The 6,000-nt window shown below is 37.5% G+C and overlaps 1 long non-coding RNA gene across 1 annotated transcript; it reads left to right on the forward strand.

The window, feature by feature from the left end:
* Window positions 1-348: 348 nt before the first annotated feature.
* LOC127534398 (uncharacterized) lies at window positions 349-3,865 on the forward strand. Its single transcript, XR_007942510.1, has 2 exons — window positions 349-1,758; window positions 1,962-3,865. It is a non-coding gene; the product is annotated as an uncharacterized LOC127534398 (long non-coding RNA).
* Window positions 3,866-6,000: the final 2,135 nt, after the last annotated feature.

A 6,000-nucleotide genomic window follows, 5' to 3' on the forward strand; every position in this document is an offset into this window, starting at 1 on the left:
TATACCAGGGAGTGCCAATTGTTATTATTATTTTTTGCTTTTTACCAAATCTGTTGCCAATTATTTGTTTTTGGCAAATCAAGTGATTAAATAAAACACTATCAAGGCAAGAATTACTTAATTTTCCCAGTGTAACCACATATCACACATGACATGACCATCAGAAAGCAACCGTTTTTCCGCTTTCACAGGTCTTGACACTGATACATGGTATAATTTTGCCATTTAAAAAAAAGTATGGTACAATTTAAACTCAGTGGTGGTTTTGGGGTTTAGAGGGTTTAATGTTAAAAATGTTAAACAAAGAAGCACCCACCTGAAACATACACTGAAGAATTTTACCCTGTAGCTTTTTAAAATGTGCTATTGTTTAAATTAGCATTTATTTTTTCATGATAAAAGATAAAGAAAGAAAACCTTATTTTGAAGGCTATATCACCAAAGATCTGTTGTAATGCTGTGGTGAGCTTTATGCAGCTTCATAGACTGTAAAAGGCAGCACCTCAGTTACATGCTGTAAGCTTCTGTCTCTGTTCCTGTAAATCAGCAGCCTGAGAAGATATATAACATGTGAACTCATGTAGGCTACCCTTTGCAAAAAGAAATAAAGGAATCATGTAAAGCACCATTCACCATGTGGAAAATAAAATGATGTAAACGTGGCACAAATCATGAGATCCAGTGTGGACGATTCAGACCGCTTGCCTGCTGAAACATGTCAGTATGACTCCATTAGCTCCCACCCACACACATAGGAGGTGTGACTGTCATGAATAATTACTGTACATTGGCAGAAGTTTATGAATCATGACAGCAGGACATTCCCACTTACTTAGGAAACGTGCACTTTGCCGTGGACATTTTGACTTGGTGCACGTACTGCATAGTGGTGCAAAGCCTAATGATCATGTCTATGAACCATTTTTGTGGCTCAAATCTGATACAGAAGCACAGTTTTAATATAATTGCAGTATGAACAAACACAGATTGTATTATCTCGACTGTTTTCTTTCTTTCTTTCCTTCTGGATAGGAAGAGAAATGGAGTAGGAGTTATCTTGAAGAGTTTGTTTGGAATGTTGTGGAGGTAGAAAGAGTGTCAGGGTGATGTTCAGTGTTGTTAGTGGTTATGCTCCACAGGTAGCATGTGAGCTAGAAGAAAAGGAGATATTCTGGAGATAGTTTGAGGATGTGATGTAGAATACCCCCAGAATACCCCAGAAGAAAGTGATGATTGGTGCAGACTTCAATGGGCATGTTGGTGCAGGCAACAGGAGTGACAAGGAAGTGATGGTTTGGTATTCAGGATAGGAACGCAGAAGAACAAATGGCAGTAGACTTTTCAATAAGGATGAAAATTGGCTGTAATGAATACTTTCTTCTAGAAGAGGCAGGGGCATAGGGTGACCTATAAGAGTGGAGGTAAGCAAGGCAAGCTTATTTTATGTATAGTACGGGAGCCCAGATGGACTAGCATGCACATTATAACCAATAATATTAGCAAATCCAATTGTATTATATATAGAAGATATATAGAATGTCTTCTATATTGCGTATCTGCACTATAGTGTCATGTATTGCTGTGTTTGGTTGCTTACAAGTATTGACTTACTGTATTGTCTTTGGATTCATTTTGGATCACCTTTCATTTGTTTGTTGTTCTTGTTGCTTTAGGCCAGGTCTTGGCTTTTCAATAAAGGAGGAGGGTCTATCATGGAGGAAACCAGCAGATTTCACAAATTTTCCAATTTTACCCCAGGTGTGGCAGATACAATGTATATTGCAACGTAAAAAATCTTTGAGCATTAATATTTTTTGACATGATCAATTTTCAGTTTCTTTTTTGAATACAAATTTGAATTTATTGTTCATTAGTTAAATACTAACAACACTTAATCTGGTATTTACATGTGCAACGATAGTATACCTCTGTGTTGATGTTTTTCTTTAATATGTTTTCAGATGCCATTAGAGTTGCGTAGGCTCTTCTGCTGAGTACACCTGTAGCATGGATCATCCAGAAGACGACAGTGGCTTCTGCAAAAAGGAAAAAGAACAAACCACAAGAAAAGGCCAGCCCTTCCTCTGTGATTCACTTTGATGGAATCGCTCATGGACCTTTCAAATTATTTCATGAGGACAAAAATGCATCAGCCAAAACTGAAAAATTTAATGACATCAAGCAACGCCATGAAGCAGAGCTAATAACATCGAGCCATCGTGAGCAAGAACAATGTAGCCTACTTTCTGAGCAGATCAGCGACAATTCATGTTCACCACTGGAATGGTTACAAACGATTTACAGGAAACCTGAACCGTCTAAAACTAAAATCTGAAGCCTCTCAAGAATTCACATCTGAGCAAAGAACATATGGCAGATTGTCCAGTGAGATAGACCATGGGGTGCATGGTAGGCCATCTGGGCTCCTGGACTAATAGCACAATTTATCTACAAGGCAATTCAAAGTGCTTTACAATAGCAAAGAAAATAAATAACAAAAAATATTTAAAAGGTAGACATTAAAACCATGTATTTAAATCCTAGAAATAAAACATAATTTAAGCAAAAAAAAAAATCAGTTTTTCAAGATCCTGCTGAGAAATAAGTCCTTTAACCCTGGAAATATTCTTCAGGTGATAGTAAGCTGATTTTGAAGTAGTCCTAATGTGGTTTTGAAAGGTCAGGTCTAAGTCCACGACTACATCCAGATTTCTGACCTGATCTGTGTGTTTTTTTTTATTGCAATAGCTGAAGCTGTTTGCTGGCATTTACTCACTCCTCTCTTTGTCCAAAAACAACTACCTCAGTTTTGTGCATGTTTTACTGAAGAAAATGTAGACACATCAATTCACTGATTTGCTCTATACGTTTACTCAGGGCCTGTATGGGACCATGGTCTCCTGGTGACATTGAGATATACAGCTGTGTGTCGTCAGCATAATTATGGTAATTTATTTTTTGTTTCTTATTATCTGAGTCAGTTGAAGCATGTACATGTTAAACAAAAGAGGTCCCAGGATGGAGCTTTGGGGAATTCCACATATAATTTTCTTCTGCTCAGATTTAGAGTTGCCTACTGACACAAAATCATCCCTGTCCTTCAGGTAAGAAACAAACCAATACAGTACTGTGCCAGAAAGTCCCACCAAGCTCTCCAGTCGGTCAAGTAACATGCTGTGTATGACAATGTCAAACACAGCACTGAGATCCAACATTATAAGGACGGAGATTCTGCCACGGTCTGTGTTTAAGCAGATGTCATTAAACACTTTGACCAAAGCAGTCTCAGTGCTGTGGTGGGCTTTGAAGCCCGACTGGAAAACATCGTAGCAGCTGGTCATTGTTAAAAAGCTATTTAACTGTTCAAAGACAGCCTTTCAATTACTTTACTAAAAATAGCAAATTTGATATGGGTCTATAATTTTGCATCAAAGATTTGCCCAAATTATTCTTTTTCAGCAGAGGTTTGATGACTGCTGTTTTAAGGCCTGAGGGAACCTGCCTGATAAAAGAGAGGAGTTCACAATTTGGATTAGATCTGATGCCATTACCCATGAAACTGTTTTGAAAAAGGCTGTCGGTAAAATATCCAGACAAGGGGAGGAGGAAATCAGCATAGTATGATATCCTCCAGGTTTTTGTGACTAATTGGGTGGAGTTATGCCATGTTGTCTGAGTCTCTTTTAAAATGGACACAACATGAATTTTATATTTGAGGTGGATATATTGACTGATTTTCTTTTTTTTTCTGGAAAGAATGTGGTAAATTCATTGCAGGCTGTGGCGGACTGAAGTTCAGGTGTTAAAGTTACTGGAAGGTTTGTTAACATGTCAACTACAGCAAATAAAGCATGTGTATTACTTTTGTTTTTGTTGATAATGTCAGAAAAGAAACACTTGTGTGCATTCTTCAGTTTTAATTTGTAATTGTGAAGTCTCTCCTTATAGCTTTTCTAATGGACCTGCAGGTTTGTCTTTCTTCACCTTTATTCGGGCTTCCGACAGTCTCTCTTCCCACTCATGACCAGTGTGTCTTTTGTCCATGGTGATTTTTTTTCTTACAGGAAATAGCCTTCACTCCAGTGGGAGCAATGAAAACAGTAATATTTGAAATTTTAGAACTGAATGGATATTAGCCCATACACTGAGTATACACAGCACAGCAGAGAGGTGAAAGAAAAAAAAAGATTAAAAATTTCACTTGTGTAATCTGTGATAAACCATTTGGTAATAATTTTTCTCTGACTAACTGTGTGTACAGAGACGATGCTCTCAAAGAAAACACAGGAGTAATCACACATGGAAACAACCCTGGGAATGTTTAGATCCTTCGAGATGACTAAGTTTAAAATGTTTCCCTTATTGTGTCACATGTTGAATCAGTCCAAAGTTCTCAAGAGTGTGACACAGTTTCTTAGTTCCTTTGTCCTGGTGGTCATCAAAATAGATTGTAAAATCACCAGCAATTATTTAAAAAATCACAGTCAATGCAGATCAAAGACATGAGTTCATTAAAGTCATCAAGAAAGACTACACTGTATTTGGGTGGCCTGTAAACAGTCAGAGCGTGACCTGAGAGGAAGACTTCAGCTGAAATATTCAAACGAGTTAAATGTTCCAAAACACAGCTGCTTACATTGTGGGGAATCTTTAAACAAAACTTTTACTCCTCGACCTTTCTTATGCTTTCTGGCCTTTCTTAAAAGCAAGTAATTGGGAGGAGTTACCTCGAGCAGCTGCACTATCATTCTGATCTAACTAGGTTTCTGTTAAAAGCATAAGATTCAGACTGTGCTCGGTGATAAAATCATTGATTAAAAATGTTTTTCTTGCCATTGATCTGATGTTAAACACAGCCATCTTTATTGTCTTCAGTGCACTGTCCTCCCTTATTTTTGAAAAGGGCTGTGACTCACAGAGAATGGAGATCAAATTAAAAAGATTCACAGAATTATTATATTATTATTATTATCTTGTCCCTAAAAATACTGGCCTTTCTTTTTCTTGGACCTGAAAGGACAGGGATTTTAAAACCTCCCTGTCCTCTCTTTTCACTTAGACTTTTCTGTGCTGTACCATCAGCTATCCTGTTGGTCTTTTTCCTCCCCTGCTGTTCATTTCCTGAGGATTTGAATCTGGATATATGCCCATGTTTGGTTCATCGCTTGTTGCTTTCACTCTTCCGTATTGTACTTTGTTAGTATTATTTTGTTTACTATCTGCCCCGGCTATTGTGCAGCTGTAGCAGAATAGTTTAAATTGTCCACACTTCTCTTTTTGTGCCTTTATTATTTAGTCTGATTTCCAGGAAAGAACAAAGCACCCGGAAGCAAGCAGGGTCCAGCTCTTTGTACTGTAACCACCAGTGTACAGTAAAACAACAGTCATTTTAAAATCAATGAACTTCAGGAGCATTTCAGTTCATAAAACACATAAAAAAACCCAGTGTCATAATATTTCTCTCATGCATGCGGTTTACAATCCCCTTTCTCCCGTAAAGTAAAATTTAAAAGAATAATCAACTAATGGCTGGGCCCAGTGATCTTCAAAGAACAATTTAGCGCCTGGCACAGAATTAGTTTAATAGTCTAACTGCAAAATGAAGCAAATGAGCTAAGAGTTTGTCACCTTGTCATTCACCTTGACCAAAGGCTAGAAACTTTAACTACATTCTGGCAGTCACACTTTCCTTCTGCCCTTCTGTGGAGTTAAAAGATGTGCTTTTGATTTATTAGATTCACTCTACCACAAAGGCATTTTAGAAGTAAGTCTGCATACTTTGCATTGTTTTATGTAATTACTTTACATGCTGCCTGCTGGCTAATAAATCCAAAATTGAGAAATCCAATTTGACAGGCATCTGTTGTCTCTCTGCTGTTGCCAATATTGATCACAAATCCATTTGCTCTTCTCAGTTTATTTGCATTTTGTCAATCTTTTGAGGTCATCTCCAAAAATAGTTTAGATCAACTACTTAGAGAAGGCCACGGTCACTCTGTC

The sequence above is a fragment of the Acanthochromis polyacanthus genome, chromosome 6 (assembly GCF_021347895.1).
Source record: "Acanthochromis polyacanthus isolate Apoly-LR-REF ecotype Palm Island chromosome 6, KAUST_Apoly_ChrSc, whole genome shotgun sequence".
Classification (NCBI taxonomy): Eukaryota; Metazoa; Chordata; class Actinopteri; family Pomacentridae; genus Acanthochromis; species Acanthochromis polyacanthus.